Below are 22,222 nucleotides of genomic sequence, written 5' to 3'. Positions count from 1 at the left end.
ACGTCAAACAAAGATCGTATGCCAAAGTTACGACCCCAAGAAGTTGATGTACCAATTTACCAAAACAGAGCCCACAGTTTGGCGCTTCATCTCCTATGGTTAGGTTTTTGGATGTTTAGGGTTTTCCATTGTTTCTCAATAATAAATAGGCCTTCGAGCCTCATTGTAACATAGTTCAGAAGCATGTAGCTGCCACATCTTTTCTCAGAGATAAGCTACCATCACCCTAGCTAGTTTATTTCCATTTATGTTTGTAAACATATTTCAGTATTTTACAATAATGAAATGAAGTATTATTTCTGCTGCATCTCTATATGTATGGTTATATATATAATTTGTTGCATTCCTGTTTAAATCTAGATCAATAATGGTGATCCTTTTTAACACTTTGATGCCTGAGATTTCCCCCACCGCTTTTTCTTCCCTCACCTTCCTGCTTAGGCTTTCAATTACCATAAGGAGCAACATAGGCAAGAGGGCACACCCCTACCTCAAACCCCTATAGGCCGAGAAGAAATTTGTCAGGATTCCATTTATAATAGATGCAAAATTTGTGGTCTTGATGCACGCCATAATCCACCCAATGATCGGCATGTATAGACCGAGTTTGATCATTATCAAGTTAAGGAAATCTGAGTCTACACAGTCATACGCCAAACCAACCTTTAGCATACAAGGCTTTAGGTTCCTAGATTTGATGGTATGCATAACCTCTTGGGAAATACCAATAACATCGTGTATCTGTCTTCCCTTGATGAACACAAACTACTCCTCCGAGATGAATTTTGACATTATCGGCTTCAACTGCTTAGCGATGACTTTAGATATTAGTTTGTACACTGTATTGAAAAGTGATATCGGCCAGAAATCCGAATTTTTTTTAGGCCTTTTACTCTTTCGAATAAGAGCAATAAAGGTGGAATTTACGGCTTCGGGAATAAAGCCATTAATCCTTGACTCCTCAATCGCTGTAAATAGGTCATTTATCATCAAATATACAAAATTGAGAAACAACTCCATGCCCTAGGCTTCTGGTCCTGGGATTTTCTCCTTTGTCGATTCTTTCATGGTGTCAACCAGTTCCTCCTTCATGACCGACCTGCACAGTGGATCATTTTCATCCCTTGAGAACCACTTCGACATATGGGATATGACGTTCGACTGTGCATGCTAGTCCAGATCCATTTCCTTCTATTGCTCCAAGAAATGGCACATAGCCTCCTCCTCTAGCAATGTTTGTGATGAGACAATGTTCCCGTATTTCTTTATAATGATTTTCATAAAGTTATTGTTCTTCCTGTGATTAAATTGACTGTGAAAAATGTTCAATTTTTATCTCCTGCTTGTACCCAAATTTCCTTGCTCATTATTTGGATATCGTTCTCCTGCTGAAGTAGAATCTCCCGTTTGATTCCTTCTAACTCTATGACCTTATTCCTGTATAATACTGAGAAATACAGAGGGTCATTAGGATCAATCATCTTGCTGATTGAAACGTCAATGCATGGGATATCCTTATATTCTTCTCTTTTTTCCCCTACTATCACTTTTCAGGCGAGAGAACTGGTTTATAATAACATTCAAGCAATCATTTTTTCCTGGAAGTATTGGCCTCTGCCAAACCGAATGCACTTGTTTCTCAAATTATTTCTTTTGTAGCCACCCTAGATTAAATTTGAAAGGGTAAGATCTAAAATCAAAATCCCCTCTCCACACCAACATAATTTTTTTGTGGTCCAATATGTTGTCTGCGATAATAAAAGATTCCATATTTGGAAGTAGGAGGGACAATGATTGGCATATTAGAATCTGTCGATCCTTTCTGCAATACCCTCTCCATCTGTATGCCCATTCCTCCATGTCATCCCCAGTGGTTCTGAAACTATATCGATCATAGCATGATCACTCATCCATACCTCGAAGTATGATGACATTCTGTCAATATGAGCCTTGTCCCCCCATATGTCTTCCCGCATGAAGGTGAAGTTCATATCACCAACAATAATGTTGAAACTCAGTCTAAATACTCCAGATTTAGTCACACTATCCCAATAATTTTTGTGTCCAGAATATGGGGTATATATGTTCGAGATCCTTATCTACCTAGTTAACGCTTTCTTGTATCCAGACATCATAATGCCTTCACATGATTTGTATGTCACCAAATCATATATGTTGGGATTCCACATAACTCCCAATCCCCCTACTTGCCCATTGGAATTAGTTGCACATGCAACCCAAAATGGATAGACTGCAAGCATGGCTTCCACCGATTTGGCCCGCTCACTCATGGTTTCTTAAAGAAGAATCATGGATGGCCTATGAGCCCTAACGAGTTCCCAGAGAGAGCTAATTTTATGGGGCGCTCCCACACCCCATATATTAAGGGATATGATGGTCATGGGGGAGCCCCTATGATGGGTGATTCCTCTCTAAGGACTCGTGAGCCATGTGCATTAGTGATCGTAATACAGCCAACAGTGAATGAAGTATCAATGCTAAAAGGTACCCCTCCCGAATCCAGTTCTGAGCTTGGTGATAATGTAATGTGATTGCATTTCGTAATTTATTTATAGTGAGTAGCCCTGCTTTTCTGAGGGTGATATTACGTCAACTATTCCCTTGGCCAACATTCTCTTGGTTATGGAAAAGATACCACTTGATGGCCACAGGAACCAGAGACTCATCTGAAAGGATGAGAGCTTTGGCTCTCGGTCTGGGGACAAAGAATTTTTTGGGGAGTTCCCATCCATGAGAGGTTGATGAGAATTGCCACCACCCCCATCTAGTGGTGAGATAACATACATAGGTTTGTCCCTTGTCTGTAGACCCTCCCCCAGGGTTACCTCCGAACCCAAAAATTCAGATGGGTTCATCGTCACTTCCCGAGTGGCTCTCTTCCCACCCCCCATAGAAGTCCCATATCCATTGGAAATAATACTAAGGGGTGGGGGGGGGTGAATCAGTATCATCAGATCAATTTTTTTTCATTTCCCAAATAGAATTATATGCGCTACTTCTGTGAAGTGAACTAGCACATACACGCTACTATGATTACTCAGACCAGCGTATACCCAAAGAACTTGTGATTTAGTTAATTTATCACGTGTTGATCTATAACCAGTGCATCAGTAAATTATTAAATAGTGCAATGAAAACATAAAAAACCATCACACATAAGCAACACACATGATCACCAAGATTTAAGGTGGACACCCAATGTGGGTGAAAACCACCTGCTACTATCATCTCTGTCTTCTTGTCATGATAACAAAATCTATTTACAATCTTGCATTGGTGCAGACTCATACCAGTACAAAGGCACCCACCTGCAGAAGGCTACAACCTTCTCTCGTTTTCCAGCTTCTACTGGAAGGGAGCTATAACCCCCCAGCTCTTATAATAGCTAATGTGTTTACTAGTACATAGGCACTAGCCTACAGAAGGCTATGACCTTCTCTCTTCCTCGAGGGACCACGTTTCATAAACTTTCAGATTGGATGCTCCTGGTACAGTACAATACACATTGAGGCCTTGTTTTATCAAATTTTCATACTAGACCCTTCAGAAACTTTGAAACTCAAACTGCATCAACCAACAATCAGTTAATTTGAACAATCAGATCACTGTCACCAAAACACTGTGCTAGACCCTGAAACCTGCATCATCATTCAGAACCAACTGCAACCTCAAAAACCATGCATCATAATGTATACACTACTTTACATAACCCAACCTACGTGTATACGCTACTTCCTTTAATGAAACCTACATATACCTTCAAAACTACTGAAACATAAAACTTCTTAATCAAGTCTGTACTAAGGAGCAATATATTGGACATCTACTGTCAATTCACAGAGCCTTACATAGGTAGTAGTAGAGATCACCCTTCTCATTTATATAATCAATCAATCAGATATCAAACTCCTTATGCATTCTGTTTTACATTCAAAGCTAAGAAGACTTCATTGACAAACAATAGTGGAACAACAATAATGACAAAAAAATTAGTCATCTCTGAACAACATACTTTTATTTTTCATACGCTACTTGAAAGAGCCGAACTGGCACATATACGCAACTTCACCAAAGCAAACCAGGGCACAGATCTGCCAATATTAACTCATAACTTCACTGCTATTCCAGACTTTAGACAGACCCAGATCATGCCATTTAAAGAATAAAATAGGTGTACACAGTTAGGTCTAGCCCAACCAATATCAGATCATTCAATGATAAGTCAATGCAAGTCTCATGATCCTGATCAAACATTGAATTCAAGGTGCACAAAATATTTCAGAACAAATCCCCAACATAGTCCCTGAAACATAAAATATATTTCAGATAGAAGTATTCCTTAGAAACCCTTTCACTTGCACACCCTTGCCTTGTGATCTTCTCTTCCTTATATAGTTTTAGGCCTTTCTCAATACTTCAGACCAAAACCACTTAGGACCTGTGGTATTCTTGGGTAGGATCAAATAGTCGTTACTCGGCTCAATATTTTGGGCTAATACCATGGTATTGACCCCTGGTGTTATCTCTTGAAATTCCTTTATTTTCCAACATGTACACTCTTTTCCTCTTGCTGGAGTGCGTGTATATGTATACGCGCTTTTTGTTCTGTGGACCTACGTGTATACACTGTTTTGACTAAGTGGACCTGCGTATACATATTAAACTTCTTTTCACCATCCTTTACCTCCAACTTCTTCATTATAATTAGTAGACTTTAGTTCCATCTTCCTGTTCTTTTGTACCAATTCCCTGTTACATCTGAATGGACCAGTTACAATACCGATTACTTTTCATCAAAACTAAACTGACCTGTGAGTGAGTTGCCATTAAGGACAACACTTGTATCGTAATGCCAACAATCTCCCCTTTTGGACTTGATGGCAACCATGTTGGTGTTTATTACTGCAAGCTGTAGAAAGTGTTAGAGATAACAAGCAACACCAAAATACTCTCCCCCTTTGACATCAAGGGCAAAGGGTGGACCAAGTTATTATCCCCCTTTGATATACATTATGCCTTCCATGCCCCCCCCTGAGTACATGCTGGTTCTTCAGAGATATGTTTCAAAAGAATAACATGACTCTATAGCTCAACTAAGTGAGTATGACCTCCCTATGACTAATAACTCATACATCAATCACCCAACCAAGCTGGGATACACCATATTTGACTCATCCACCCAACCAAGTTGGGGATACCATTTGTTTATACATGACATAAATACAACAATTATTACATCATCCGTACCATGCAAAGTGGGGATACAAATTACATCATATGCCCAATAGGACTCATTGAAATATATACCATGATAGAAGAATTCATATCACACCCTAGATCTTTACATGACTTATGCAACAAATGGTATAAGTATGTGAAGCCATAGCTGAACTCAACAACCATGATGCCAACAATGCTGAATTTGTGTGAAGGCTAATGCTCCCCCTAAACCTGTGCTACCTGTGCATTGTCAACAAGTCATTCATCAAGGCATCTTTGTCAGTCAGATAAAAACCAATGAAAAAAGAATATCGTCAGACTGTAATCATCAATATCAGACAGAGCAACCATATCAAAGTCTAACACACTGTTTTTATGTCAGAAAAACATATATGCTCCTTCAACCACAGAAACCCGTGTGTATACACGACTATACTTCATGAAACTCACATATAATAACCTTCTTCTGAAAATCGGATTTAACTACAGGATGGTGCAGCAACTACTCCCAACTTCTGTCTGATATATTTAAATTTTTCCCTAGGAAGCGGCTTAGTGAATATATCAGCAACCTGTTCTTTGGAGGGAACATAATCCAATTTAACCTTTTGTTCAAGCACTCGTTCTCGTAGAAAATGGTACTTAATGGGTATGTGCTTGGTCTTGTAGTGCATGACAGGATTTTTCAAAATACTTGTGGCACTTGTATTACCACATAGAATGGAGGTGGGTGGAGTACATGTGATCTGAATGTCTTGCAATGTTTGCATCATCCAAAGTAGTTGTGTGAAACAAGATGCAACAACTACATATTCTGCTTTAGTTGTAGATAAGGCAATCAAACTTTGTTTGCTACTGAACCATGACACTAACTGAGAACCCATATAGAATGCACCTCCACTAGTGCTTTCAACCATCAACATTTCCTACCCAATTTGCATTTGTATATGCATGAAGAGTAATTTCTATATCTTTAGGATACCATAGTTCAAATTCTTGAGTTCCTTGAAGATATTTGAAAATTCTTTTGACTGCCTGGAGATGTGATTCCTTTCGATTTGCTTGGAACCTTCCAACAATTCCTACTGCATACATGATATTAGGTCTGGTATGTGTTAGATAAAGCAAACTTCCAATCATAGATCTGTAAGTTGGTTGGCTTACTGTTGGTGATTGATTGTTAGAACTGAGACTGCATCCTGTTACCATTGGAGTACATACTGGTTTAGAATCTTCCATTCTGTAGTTCTTCAAGATTTTCTTGAGATATTTGGTTTGTGAAAGAAAGATACCATCTTTTGTTTGTTGTACTTGTAGACCAAGAAAATAAGTAAGTTCACCACGTAAGGAAATTTCAAATTTTTACTGCATTGCTGAAGCAAAATTCTGACTCGTGGATTTTTCATTGCTACCAAAGATGATCTCATCAACATAAACAACAATAATTAGTAGTTTATCATTTTCAACCTTTGTTTATAAATTTCTATCTACAGAACCTTTTTTGAAACCTTGTTTTTGTAGATATTTGTCATGGCGGTAATATGAAGCCCTTGGAGTATGTTTTAGACCATAGAGATCCTTTTAAGCTTGCATACAAGTTTCACATCATTTCCAAGAATGAATCATTCTTGTTGTTCGATATAAAATTCTTCTTCTAAATCTCCATTTAGGAAGGGTAATTTACATCCATTTGATATATGTTGAATTTTCAAAAACTAGAAAGAGCAAGAAACATCCTTATGGCTTCAAGTCTGGCAACAGGTGCAAAATTTCCCTCAAAATCTATACCTTCATGTTGAGCATACCCTTTACAAACAAGTCTAGCCTTGCTTCTAATAACTTCTCCATTTTCATTCAGCCTTTTCTTAAATATCCATTTTGTTCATATAACATTTTTATAATGAGGTCTAGGAACTGACTCCCAAGTATCATTCTTTCCAATTTGGTCAAGTTCTTCATCCATGGTCTTGACCCAAAATTCATCTTTCCAGGCTTCATTTACATTCTAAGGTTCAGTGGAGGATAGTAATGCTAGATAGCTTGAGGTCCCTGTAAGAGTTATTCTTATGTGTACACCAACCACCTTTTCTCCTACAATTTGAGATTTTGGATTATTCTTCTAAACATACCTGGATGGAGTCTTTTCCCTCTCTGTTGTATCGTCTTCTGGTGCTTCATTGGTTTCTTATTCTATATCATTTTGATTTGATGTGGGAAATCATTCCCCAACTTCCTTACTGTCATATTCCTCTATTGATTTCATTTGTTCCGGATTAATGCATTCTTCATCAATTACAACATCAATGCTTTCAATAATTTCCTGAAGTCTTTTATTATAACATTTGTATCCTTTACTTCTGGATGAATAATCAAGAATAATTCCTTTGTCTGCTCTGGGTTCAAACTTACCAAGTTTTTCATCAGTCCTTTTGATGAAACATTTGCTTCCAAACATTCTAAAGTGTTTTATAGTAGGAGGCTTACCATACCAAAGTTCATATGGTGTTTGATTTCTATTTATCCAAACATTTTCTTTGTTGAGAATGGTCACGGCGAAAAATGCAGCTTCACCCCAGAAGGTTACATGAGTTCTAAATTCATAAAGCATTGCTTGAGCCATTTGTTGAACTATTTTGTTCATTCTTTCCACTACGCCATTTTTCTGAGTAGTTCTTGTGACAGAGAATTGCCTCTTTATTCCATGTTGTTCACAAAAGTCAAAGAATTCATCTGATATGAATTCTCCCCCTTGATAAGATCTAAGACATTTTATTTGTCAATCTGATTCAGTTTCAACTAAAGCTTTGAAGGCTTTAAAATTTTCAAATGCTTCATATTTATGCTTTCATAGACCTATCCAACACATCCTGGAAAAATCATTAATAAATAAAATAAAGTATTCTTCTCCATGAGGTGACTTTTTCCTTGTGGTCCACATAAATCAATATGGATGAGTTCAAGAGGCTTACTTGCTGATCCTTCTTTTTCATTGAAGTGAACTCTAGTTTGCTTACCGACTTGACATGGTTTACATATGGTATTTTCTGGGATGATGACATCTGGAAGATCATGAACTACCTTGAGCCTGCGTTTTTTTCTTACCTGAGAAAAGCTTAGATGTCCCAATCTTCTATGCCATAGCCCATTTTCATCGGTTTTCCTTAGAAAGCATTGTTGTTATCCTCCTTTGAGTATGTATGAGTTTTTTGGAGTTCTTGTTCCTTTGATCATGGTCTTTCCTGTATCAAGCTCACGAACCACACATCCGTTTGATTGAAACACAACTTCATTTCCTTAATCACACGTTTGACTGACACTCAACAGGTTATGCTTTAAACCATATACATACATGACATTTCTAGCATTAACCTTTTCTTTCAAGAAGACAAAACCTTTACCTTTAATGATAACTAGAGTGTCATTTCCAAATGAGACATTCTTTTCTTTTTCTAAAGAATTATATGATGAAGATTCTCTTTATCACCTATCATGTGTTGGGAGCATCCATTGTCGATGTACCACTGATTTTCTTGTCCTTCTACATACAGAGCTATGCCATATCTTTTTTATTGAGATTCCTTCTTTCTCCATATCTTGGGGTTTAATGATGTTTTCTGTTTTTGAAGTGATGGCTGAAATTTTCTCCTGCATCCAGATTCTTCATGACCAAAGTTGTTACAAATCAAAGATTATACTTCATTTTCAAGAGGAGAAAAGTTATTATAGGAAGTTTTCTTGATTCCTATTACACTCTTTTGATTCCGTGCTTCTCAAGTCATGATGGTTTTGTAAGCAACACATTGAGCAACCTTATGCCCAAAGTTATGAGATGAAAAACATTGCCCATTAAAGAATTTTTTGCGATCATATAATCATTTGACATTGTTTACCTCTTGGTTGAAGCTTCTACTGATATTCATCCTTGGATTAAATTGAGTATGATTTACTTGATGAGTAATTTTAGGCCTTTGCTGATGATTGACATACTGTTCATTGGTCTTTGTTGCATCAAGGTAGCTTTTGGTGGAGGTTGATGACTTCTGTGATTGAGATGATTCTTCAGTATATCCAAGACCTATCTTTATTAGAGGAGAATGCTTAACTTCAATGATTTCATTTAAAGTTTCAGATCCTTTAACAAATCTAAGATTAAAAGATTTTTTCTTCTGAAGTTCTTTTCTTAGACCCATAATTTCACATTCTATATTTTCATTGTGTTTTTCTCTTTCAGTGAGTTGGTGTGTCAATGTATCGATGATCATATTATTTTCTTCTAAACAGATTTTGAGTTTAGTAATTTCTTCAATAAAGTCTTCCTCTTCTAAGGCATCCAAAAAATCATCATTGTCATAAGCCATGAGTAGTCTATAATCTTGGTTAGTATCATCTTCATCACTATTGGATAAGCCATCACTATCTTAATGCGTATAGTAACTCCTTCTATTCACAACGTGTTTTCTATTTCCTTTTGCATATTCCTTTCCATTTTCATATTTATCTTTATGAAGACATTTCGCAGCATAATGGCTGACTCTACCACAAGCAAATCATTTGAAAGGTAACTTACCTCTGAATCTTCTGGAACCCCATTGAAGCTTCTTGACAAAATTTACCTCATCTTCTTCTTCTTAAATGTGTTCTGATTCATTGTGCTCTTCCTTTTATTTTTCCTTTGCTGACGCTTTAAAAGAGACTTCTCTCATATCTAATGGACATCCTTTTCTCATTTCAAAGGCAGTTAGGATTCCATGGAGTTGAGTCACAGTAATAGTCTGAAGATCCTGTTTTTCTTCTATGACAGACACTTTTGACTCAAATTTAGAAGACAAAGATCTCAAAATTTTCTCAACTAAAGTAGCTTCCTTTATCTCTTCACCCAGATTATTCATAGAATTAACAATCTCATCTATACGTAAAAGTAACTAGCAACACTCTCATGACTATGAATCTTAAGAGTTTCATACTGAATTCTTAGAGTTTGAATCTTAGCATGTTTTACCTAAGAGTCTCCTTCATAGCTCTAAATGATTTTGTCCCATATCTCTTTGGCTGTCTTCAGCTGCATGACTTTGACAAATTCTTATTTTGACAAACTTCCCAATAACGTATTGACATCTTTTGCATTAGTTTCATATAATTTCTACCTGCAGAGTCTGTAGGAATTGCTGCTGGAAATTAATATCCTCCTTCCACAATTTCCCAAACATCGGCCCCAAGCGATTGTAGATGGGTTCTAGTTATTATTTTCAAATTTTCTAAGGTGCCCCCATTGAAGATTGGTGATCTGATGAATCCCATGCCTTCGTGATTATTCATCTTGAAAGATCTTCCTTCAAGCGATCAAGATTCTTCTGAAGGACCTGCTCTGATACCAATTTTAGGAAATAATACTAAGAAGGAGGGGGGTGAATTAATATTATCAGATCAATCATTTTTCATTTCTCAAACATATTTATATATGCTACTTCTGTGAAGTGAACTAGCATATGCACACTACTGTGATTAGTGAAACTAGCGTATACCCAAAGAGGTTGTGCTTTAGTTAATTTATCATGTGTTGATCTATAACCAGTGCATCAGTAACTTATTATAAAGTGCAGTAAAAATAGAATAAACCATCACACATAAGAAACACACATGAACACCAAGATTTAAGGTGGAAACCCAAAGTGGGTGAAAACCACCTGTTAATGTCATCTTTGTATTCTTTAATAAGAAAATCTATTTACAATCTTGTACTGGTGCAGACTCATACCAGTACATAGGCACCTACCTGCAGAAGGCTACAACCTTCTCTCATTTTCCAGCTTCTACTGGAAGGGAGCCACAACCCCCTAGCTCTTGTACTAGCCAATGCATTTACTAGTACATAGGTGCCAGCCTACAGAAGGCTACGACCTTCTCTCTTCCTCCAGGGACCATGTTTCATAAACTTTTAGACTGGATGCTCTTGGTACACAAAAATACACATGAAGGCCTCGTTTCATCAAATTTTCATATTGGACCCAACAGAAGCTTTGAAACTCAAACTGCATCAACCAACAATAAGTTAATGTGAACAATGAGATCATTGTCACCAGAACACTGTGCTAGACCTAGAAACATGCATCATAATTCAGAACCAGCTGCAACCTAAAAAAAAACGCATCAGAATGTATACACTACTTTACTAAACCCAACCTGCATGTATACACTACTTCCTTTAATCAAACCTACTTTTACCTTCAAAACTATTGAAACATAAAACTTCTGAATCAGGTCTATACCAACTAGCAATATACCGAACATCTACTGTCAATTTATAGAGCTTTACATAGTCAGTAGAATAGATCACCATTCTCACTTATACAATCAATCAATTAGATATCAAACTTCTTATGCATTCATTTTTACATTCAGATCTAAGAAGACTTCATTGACAGACAGTAGAAAAACAATAGTATTGATCAAATAGATCAGTCATGTCTGAACAACATACTTTTCTTTTGCATGTGCTACTTGGAAGAGCTGAACCGACGTGTATACGCAACTTCACCAAAGCGAACCAATGTACATATCTACAAATAATAACTCATAACTTCACTGTTATTCCAGACTTCAGACAAACCTAGATCATGACATTCAAAGAATAAAACAAGTGCACACAATTAGATCTAGCCCAACCAATATCAAATCATTTAATGACAAGTCGTTTCAGGTCCCATGATCCTGATCCAACATTGAATTCAAGGTGCACAAAATATTTCAGATCAAATCACCAACGTATCCCCTGCAACATAAAACATACTTCAAATAAAAGTATTCCTTAGAAACCCTTTTCACATGCACACCCTGACTTTATGATCTTCTCCTCCTTATATAGTTGTAGGCCTTTCTCAATACCTCGGATCGAAAGCACTTAGGACCCATGGTATTGTTGGGCGGGATCAAATAGTCATTACTCCGCTATATATTATGGGCTAATGCCATGGTATTGACCCCTGGTATTCTCTACTCTTGTAATTCCTTGATTTTTCAACCTGTAGATAGTTTTCCTCTTGCAAGAGTGTGTGTATATGTATACGCACTTTTTGTTCAGTGGACCTGCAAGTATATGCTGTTTTGACTAAGTGGACGTGCATATACATCTTAAACTTCTTTTCACCATCCTTTACCTTCAACTTCTTCATTCTGATTAATAGAATTTAGTTCCATCTTCATGTTCTTGTGTACAAATGCCCTGTTACATCTGAATGGACAAGTTACACTATGGGTTTCTTTTCATCAAGACTGAACTAACCAGTGAGTGAGTTGCCATAAAGGACAACACTTGTATCATAATGCCAACAATGTCCATAAATATCATTTGATTTATATATAGGTGCATTTAGAAGGGTAGAATTACCTAGACCAGGTTCGCAATAGATGCTCTGTGCCTTCATTGATTGCCAAGAATTTTCTGGCTCTGGTTCATGTGCCTCCGATGCTAAATTTTTCTAACCCACCCTTCTGTACTGTGCTAAGCTCGAACCCCTCATATTCCCACTCCTCCTAATGGTCCCCAGGCAAGAAGAGATGAGGTGACTAGTATCATGGCGGTGTAGGTAGGGAAATGACAAGCCCTAGTAATCAATCGCCAAGGTGAAGGAAAAGCTACTCTAGTGAATCTCTAGTTCAACTGTCACACCCCAACCCATTCCCACCTCTATGAGCACCCATGCCATCCTTTTTTCTAGCTTCCCAAAAGAGCCTACATCCCAGTAGTAATAGTTCCCAATCAAGTTTGTGATTTCCTTTATAGCTTCCTCATTCCAAAGCTCCAAAGGAAGCCCTCGAAATTTTGCCCAAATGTATTGCTGACATGGTCTCTCTAGAAATGGATCGAACACCACCTTCCATCTTTTTAAAATCATAAACCCCCTACTCTTCACCCATGGCACTTTCAGTATCCACTCTGCGTCCTCTGAATTCAGAAAGTGAAATGCCACCCATCCATTGAAGAGAATACTAATCTTTGGTCTATATTTAATGATTGGTAACCATCGCTCCTCCGCCCACTGCTTCATCTGTTCCCCCATCATATGGAGATGATTCCACCTTCCCGCCAAAGCTTTATGCCTAAGTCTCTCAATATTTTCGCTGTATGCGACAGCTCCCAAGGTTAGTGGACTCTCCCCCTTCACCACTTGCAAAGGGTGTTTTTCGGCTTCAAAGCACGTTTTTTTTCCAGATTTCCCTTCTTCCTTTCTCTAGCTAGCATGCGATTTCGCTTTTTTCTGCTCAGGCAATTTTGGATATTGTAATAAGCCAGACATGGCCCCCCTCTCCACCTCGATTGTCGCTCTTATCAACATACAGGGCATGAAATCATCAAAAACAACCCAAAACAATTTGTTTATCATGACACATTAAATGCAAAAACATACAGGGCATGAAATCATAAAAAAAAACCCGATAACTCCATATTCCTATAGCTTGTGGTCTATCTCCTCATTCTTAATCAACACGTGATATTGCCTTCTCTCGGTATTCTTTGTCATCTTCATGATCTCTTGTTACTCACTTAAATTGAAAATGCCTAATTTATGTGATTTGTGCAATTAGTTTTTATATTTATAGATAATTAGGGAAGACATTATATATATATATATATATATATATATATATATATATAGATAGATAATGTTTGCAAACATTTACCTCACTGTAACATAACCCCCCACACTAGGTTGTAGAGTGCCTCTCAACCCAACGTCCATAGGTCTATCTTAATTTTTCTGAATAGGAAAACCTTCTTTTGAGTGCAAAACAGTAAATATTTGCACCTCAAGAGATTTGATTCCTCAAGTTTTGCACTCAAAAAGACTTACGCATGTTGAGAGATTTGTTCCCTCTCCACTTTTGATAGATTGGGAGTTAATAAGATCTTTGTTGGTTCTTAATAATATTATTTATATTTAATAACAGATAGATAGATAGAATCTTTTGACTTAGATACCGGAGAAACCACAGTAAAAACCCCATTTTTCGTCAACATTTCAAATCCCAACAGGGATCCATCATCACGACTTCTTGAATGTTGATAGTAGAAGAGCTTAACTAAGAGATCTAAATAGTTATGAGGTGAGTTGATTTAAGGATGAAATGAAGGTCAGCTTGATTTATAATAATTATTATTCTTTTTTAGTTTTTATTATTATTAATTATTAATAATAGTTAATGTTTCATAATTAATATATCTTAATTAATAATTAATAATGATTAATAATAGTTAATAGTTATTAATAATTAATAATAATTTAATTAATTAATAGATCTTAATTATTATTAATTACTAAATATTAATAGTTATTATCATAAGTATTATTGTAAATGTTATAATTAAATAATAATAATTATTATTATTATCCTACTTAATAGTTTTGATAATTATTATTAAGAGTAAAAATAATAGAATAATAGAAATACTACTCGCTATTGGAATAGGAGAGGGAGATATCTACCCACTGAGCGCTATACCTTGAGATGTATTGGTGATCTTAATTTCTCTGATTAAGGGAAGCGAGCTTCCACTAATCTCAATACCATTGTCCCTATTAAATCTTTTTATTATTATTATAAATATTAAATTTTCGCATGAGTCTTAAAACAACTCAATTGCCATTAGTTGTGAAAATGAAAAGTTAGGTACTATATACTTGTGGCTAGAAGTTATAGGGGTAGCTATTAGAATCAATCTACAAAACAACCTCTCTTTTTTTTCTCTATATATAATGGAGTTTTGGAGATGTTTATGAATATGAATGATTATTATAATTTATATACTCAAATGAGTTTTAATTTATAATTATTATTTATATTATATAAAGTAATTAATTTATATTATAATTTTTTCCTAAAATTATAATATAATATTATATTAAATTGTATGGAATAATTTTATTATTATTATTATTATTTTAATTGAATCAACATTAGACTCATTTACAACACTATAACATCTACTTATCCACACTCATTTACAACTATTACAACTGTCTTCGCATCCATCTACTCATAGAGACTCATTTACAGTACAACATCTCCTCATCCATCTACTCATCATCCATCTACTCATAGAGACTCATTTACAATACAACATCTCCTCATCCATCCATTCAAACTCACTTACCACCACTACAACATCTCCTTATCACTAACTCAGAGTACTAAGTTGAATTCAAACTTTTACTCAAGTGTGATTATCACCTATCAAGGTTTTCATGTTCCGCCTGTCCGAGATTGCCATCAAATTTACAGTGTGAAGCAGGATTGATTTCGCCACTTTCAAATTATAAAATCGGCATTGTCGCATGAGGCTAAAATATTGACATTTACCTAGAATTCTTCACCTAACAGTCCTCCAGGACTATTCAAACTTGCGTCTGTATCACTCAAGGTTTTCCCGTCCGGTTGTGGGTGAATGCCAGCAGATTTACAGCGGGAAGCAGGAATTTCTTCATGACATTGAAGCTATCAAAATTGAATTCGTTGCACGAGGCTAAAAAATTGACAGTGACATAGAATTCGTTACCTAGCAGTCCTGCCGAAATCAGATTTGAATTATTCAAACCGGCGTATGTATCATCCAAGGTTTTTGGCATAAATAAGTGAATTCATTGTTGAGATTTTCTGTTTGGAGAAAAATAGGAAAAATCTCAGCTGATGACAACAATAGAATTCTTGTCCTAGATTAACTCCAGTTTGTTGGGAGGGAGTTAATGCCTCCTATATTTGATGTGAGGGAGTTAATGAGGCTGTTAGATTCTCTATGCTATATAACAGGCAACCATTCGGATGGTTTGCTGAGAGGGTGAGAGTTTTATGAAGTTTTTCATTATGTAATCTCCAATTTGATTAATAAATTCCTGATGCCTATGTTTGGTGGACGTAGCCCAGATTGGTTGGGTGAACCACGTTAAAAACTGTGTTTATGTGCTTGATTTATTCTGCTGTGTGTTTATTTAATTTAGCTGTGTATCTCTCCAAAAATTGGTATCAGAGCGATGTTGGAGCACAGCTGAGCGCTGGTCGTGGATTAGAGCTGGTGCGTGGATGTTTGCTGCTGTGTGTAGATCGTGGATTAGCGCTGAGACAAGTTCTATACCTGCGTGCTGTTGCGTGGAGGAATGACACATTACCTTGTGTAAAGCTGTTTTGGAGCGTGCGTGAAGCGCTGTTTCGTGGAGCCTTAACGGTATGTTACTTAGCATACTCCTGGTGCATATTTGAACTGCGTGGAGCCTGTTTTTTAAACTGCTGGTGCATATTTTAAACAACGTGGGTATGTGTATAGTGTGGAAACAATAATTATTTAGAAACCTGCGTGGATGTGTTTTTTTAAAAACATGGTGGATATATTATAACCTGCGTGAGTATTTGTTATAACGGTGCGGATTTACGTTTTGAAACCGGCGTGGATATCTATTGAAACTGCGTTTTTGAAACTGTTTTGCAGTTTTGTTTTTTGGTAAACAGAATTAGCGCAGAAATGTATAATTTAAGTGCGCAGTCAATTTTTTTTTAAAACGCAGTGCCAGTTGTATGTGGGAATGTTTATGCGCAGTCAATGTTTATGTGCTGGGACATCTGGTGCGTATGTGCATATTTGTGTGCTGGGATATTGAAGTTTTTTTTTAAGCATAGGCATATGGCAGATATATGTATGCGACTTACAAAGGGCAGATAGTTGCTTGTTTTTTAAAGGCATAGGCAGTTTTTTCTATTGCTGGTATTTAAAGTTGGATATTGGAGATTATTGTGTTTTTTGATACAAAATGGCGAAAACTCAAAGTGCCCGGTTTGAAATTGAGAAATTTAATGGCAAGAATAATTTTGAGATCTGGAAGGTGAAGATGCACGATCTGCTGGTTCAACAAGGTGTGGCGAAAGCACTGTTGGGGAAAAACAAAAGACCTCCTTCCATGACGGAGGATGAATGGGATGAGATGGACGATAGAGCTCTGAGCGCAATTCGGTTATGTTTGGCGGACGATGTTCTGTTCAACATTGTGTCAGAGAAAACCGCCGCAGGCTTGTGGTCGAAGCTTGAGAAGCTCTATATGACGAAATCTTTGACAAATCGGATTCTCCTGAAACGGCAGCTTTACGGTTTGCGGATGAAAGAAGGTACCTCAATTGCTGATCACCTGAATGTTTTTAATACCTTACTGGTGCAATTAGACAGTCTAGATGTGAAATTTGATTCAGAGGATAAGGCAATAACTCTATTATGTTCTTTGCCTGAATCATGGGATCACTTTGTTACTTCCATAAGCTTTAGTACATCAGAAATCCTTGAGTTTGACGATGTTGTTGGAGCCTTGTTGGCTAAGGAGACGAGGAAGAGGTTGAATGCAGTCACCTCTACATCAGAGGTAATGATGGCCAGAGGTCGCTCAAGAGAGAGACACTCCGGGGGAAAGCATAGCGACTCTCGCTCAAAGTCCAAAGGAAAGAAGCCAAAGGTGAAGTGCTGGCATTGTGGCAAGGCTGGACATCTGAAAAAGGATTGCTGGAAGCGAAAGCAGGCTGCTAAAGAAGGCTCTTCGACAGAAAAGAAGGAAGCCAACACCACAGATACAGGTTCAGTATCTGGTTCAGGTATGAGTGATGAGGTATTGTCTGTTAATGTTTCAAAGCATGATCAACATTGGTTGTTAGATTCCGGGGCATCTAACCACATGTGTATACATAGAGATTGGTTTAAAACATATAGATCAGTTGATGATGGAGTCGTGTACATGGGTAATGATGTCACGTGCAGTATTGTTGGAATAGGAAGTGTACAACTACAAATGTTTGATGGCACAACCAAAATGTTAACTGATGTGAGGCATGTACCAGATTTAAGGAAAAATTTGATTTCATTAGGAGCACTTGATTCAAATGGATATAAAACTGTAATTCAAGGTGGAGTAATGAAAATTTACGAAGGCATCTTACTAGTTATGAAAGCTAAGAAAGTAGGAAATCTATTTCAGTTAGAAGGTAGAACTGGGTCAGATCATGTGTCTGTGTCTGAACATGACAGTAGTTCCATTCACTTATGGCATCAAAGATTGGGGCATATGAGTGAAAGAGGATTGAAAATTTTGGTTGACCGAAAGTTACTTCCTAATCTAAGATCTGGAAAATTGGATTTCTGTAAACATTGTCTGTTTGGTAAACAAAGTAAACAAAATTTAAAACAGGCAAAAATACTAGTAAAGGCATACTTGATTATATCCATTCAGATGTTTGGGGTCCAGCCCCTACAGCGTAATATGGTGGCTCGTCATATTTTGTATCGTTTACTGATGACTTTTCTAGAAAAGTGTGGGTCTACATGTTGAAAAGGAAGTTTGATGTTTTTACAGTTTTCAAACAGTTTAGAGCATTGGTAGAAAATAGCACTGGTAGAACTATAAAATGTTTAAGAACTGATAATGGTGGTGAGTTTACTTCCAAGGAGTTTGACAGCTATTGCAAGGATGCAGGGATCGAGAGGCATAAGACCACGGTTTATACTCCTCAGCAAAATGGAGTTGCTGAACGCATGAACATGACTCTTCTAGAAAGAGCAAGGTGTATGCTGAGTAACGCCGGGTTGCAAAAGGAGTTGTGGACGGAAGCAGTGGCAACAGCTTGTTATGTGATAAACCGATCTCCATCAACGGCAATAGGCTGCAAGATTTCGCAAGAGGTATGGAAAGGACACCCTTGTGACTATTCTAAACTCAGAGTGTTTGGCTGTGATGCATATGCTCTAGTGCCTAAACATCAGCGAACTAAATTAGATCCAAAGTCTAAAAGGTATATCTTTGTTGGGTATGGTGATGGAACAAAGGGATATAGCTTGTGGGATCCTACTACCCGCAAAATCATCATCAACAGAGATGTAAAGTTTAATGAATCCTCTCTTGTACAGTTAGATGTAAATAGTAGATTGAAACAGGATGATGTATCTGATTTCCAGCATATTCAATTTGACAGCATTTCTAATGATAGTCATAACGACCATAGTTCAGATTCTAGTCATGAACAAGTTTCAGAATCAGATTATGAACAGGGTTCAGATGGAGGACATGAACAGGTCTCAGATGGCGATCATGAAGAAATTCCTACAGTTGATAGACAACCAATTGTGGAAGCACCAGAAACATTCTTAAGGAGGTCTACAAGGATCAAACGCCCTTCGAGAAGGTATGATGATCATGTTACTTCAGTTGCTTTGATCGCTAATGATGATGAACCTTTGTGTTATCAGGAAGCTATAGAAGGTTCAAATAGTGACAAATGGAAAGCAGCCATGAAGGAAGAATGATGGCCTTAGGTAAGAATGGCACGTGGGATCTGGTTGAACTTCCTAAAGGCAGGAAAACTGTGGGATGCAAGTGGGTGTTCAAGGTGAAACAGGGTGTGAATGATACGGAAGACAGGTACAAAGCGAGGCTGGTTGCAAAAGGGTTTTCTTAGAAAGCTGGCATAGACTTTCATGAGATTTTTTCACCAGTGGTTAAAATTGTTTCAATTAGAATTGTGTTAGCATTAGTGGCTTTGTTTGATTTAGAGTTGCAGCAATTAGATGTTAAGACTGCATTTCTACATGGAGACTTAGATGAGGAAATATATATGGAACAATCGGAAGGGTTTGTTCAGCATCGCAATGAGAAATTTGTCTGCAGGCTCAAGAAGTCATTATATGGCCTGAAGCAGTCGCCTTGGTAGTGGTATAAGAAGTTTGATTCTTTCATGTTGAGTCAGAAATATGTAAGAAGTGAATATGATCATTGTGTTTACTTTAAGCAGTTAAATAATGGCATGTTCATTATCTTAGTGTTGTATGTTGATGATATGCTTTTAGCAAGCAAAAGCATTGAAGAAATCAACAGGTTGAGGACTCAGATGGCAAGGACGTTTGATATGAAAGATCTAGGAGTGGCAAGACAGATTTTGGGCATGGAGATTTTCAGAGACAGGGGCAATGGTAAGTTGTGGCTATCACAATAGAAGTATGTTGAGAAAATACTTTTGAGCTTTGGTATGAATAATGTGAAGCCTGTGTCAGTCCTTTTAGCTTCCCATTTTAAGCTTTCTTCGAGTTTATGTCCTAATACAGAGGAAGAAAATGATTATATGTCTCGAATTCCGTATGCCAATGTAGTAGGATGTTTGATGTATGCGATGGTGTGTACGCGACCAGATATTTCACATGCAGTTGGGGTTGTCAGCAGGTACATGGCAAATCCGGGTAAAGAGCACTGGTCAGCAGTAAAATGGGTGCTTCGGTATATGAGAGGCACAGGTAGTTATTGTATAACTTACAATAAGAGTAGTGAATCTGTTTGCGGATATGTTGATTTTGATTTTGCAGGTGATTTGGATAAGAGAAGGTCAACTTCAGGATATGTCTTTACTCTTGCAGGTGGAGCTGTTAGCTGGATGTCAAAGCTACAAAACATTGTTGCTTTATCCACTACTGAAGCAGAGTACATTGCTGCTTCGCATGCTTGCAAAGAGGCGGTTTGGTTGAAAGGTTTGCTTGGTGAGTTTGGTAGGTTACAGGACAACATCAGGTTACTTTGTGATAGTCAAAGTGCAATACATTTGGCTAAGAATCCGGCCTATCATAGTAAATCAAAGCATATTCCAATTAAGTACCATTTTGTAAGACAGGTTATCACTGAAAGAGGAGTCTCTCTTGAAAAGGTGCATACAAAGAAGAACTGTGCAGACATGTTCACGAAACCAGTTTTGTTGGAGAAGCTACGCTGGTGTTTGGCTTCTCTTGGCTTGCAGAAAAGATAAAATAATAATAACAGGGCATCAGAGGAATTGTTGTCAAGGTGGAGATTGTTGAGATTTTCTATTTGGAGCAAAATAGGAAAAGTCTCAGCTGATGACAACAATAGAATTCTGGTCCTAGATTAACTCCAGTTTGTTGGGAGGGAGTTAATGCCTCCTATATTTGATGTGAGGGAGTTAATGAGGCTGTTAGATTATCTATGCTATATAACAGGCAACCATTCGGATGGTTTGCTGAGAGGGTGAGAGTTTTATGAAGTTTTTCATTATGTAATCTCCAATTTGATTAATAAATTCCTGATGCCTATGTTTGGTGGACGTAACCCAGATTGGTTGGGTGAACCACGTTAAAAACTGTGTTTATGTGCTTGATTTATTCTGCTGTGTGTTTATTTAATTTAGATGTGTATCTCTCCAACATTCATGTGTGTTTATTTAATTTAGATGTGTATCTCTCCAACATTCATCAGAAATTTACGACGTGAATTCACGTCTAAATTCGACAGACATGCCCAAATCTACGACGCAATCTGTGCTGTCCGATTATCTATCTCTTCTACCTTCCGTTGATAAATTTTAACGTTTAGAAATGCGTATCTTAACTGCGTAGTATATACAATTGATTACCATGTCGCACGTTCTTCGCGAATGATTATTTGGTTTGATTTGAAGAATATAAAACGCTACAAATCATGGATTTAAGTGCAACTATAATGCTATATTCCTTTTACAACGAGGAGTTGCGCTAAATCATCTTATCCATTTTAAATCGTGGAAGGTTTAGCTTTTTCGACTCATGAAACTGGGCAAGTTTACTTACAGTAACTCTTGCTTCCCAGATTATCATCAAACCTAATATATCTAATGATTCCTAAGTAGGACGAATAATCGGACAGCTCATTTGTTCGTTTGTTAAATCGTTATCTTCATGCCTTTCTCTCTTTCTTTTTTCTTCTAAATATTTAGTTTCCTTTTCCTTGACTGGTTCAATAGTTATCTTCAGTGCAGTGTTTTTCATTTCTTAAATCATTAACTTGTCCCATCAATAATAGTGACTTATTATAGATTATGCGTTTTTAGTAAAATTATGTGATAATTACATGTGGGAATATTATTGCGTAACGAAATGGGATTGAGAGGATATGGACTGAACACCCGTGATCCTAGTGCTTACTAC

The sequence above is a fragment of the Pinus tabuliformis genome, chromosome X (genome assembly GCF_031772625.1).
Source record: "Pinus tabuliformis cultivar Carrire ecotype Pingquan chromosome X, CPIR1, whole genome shotgun sequence".
Lineage (NCBI taxonomy): Eukaryota > Viridiplantae > Streptophyta > Pinopsida > Pinales > Pinaceae > Pinus > Pinus tabuliformis.
Note: the sequence above shows the minus strand (reverse complement) of the source record.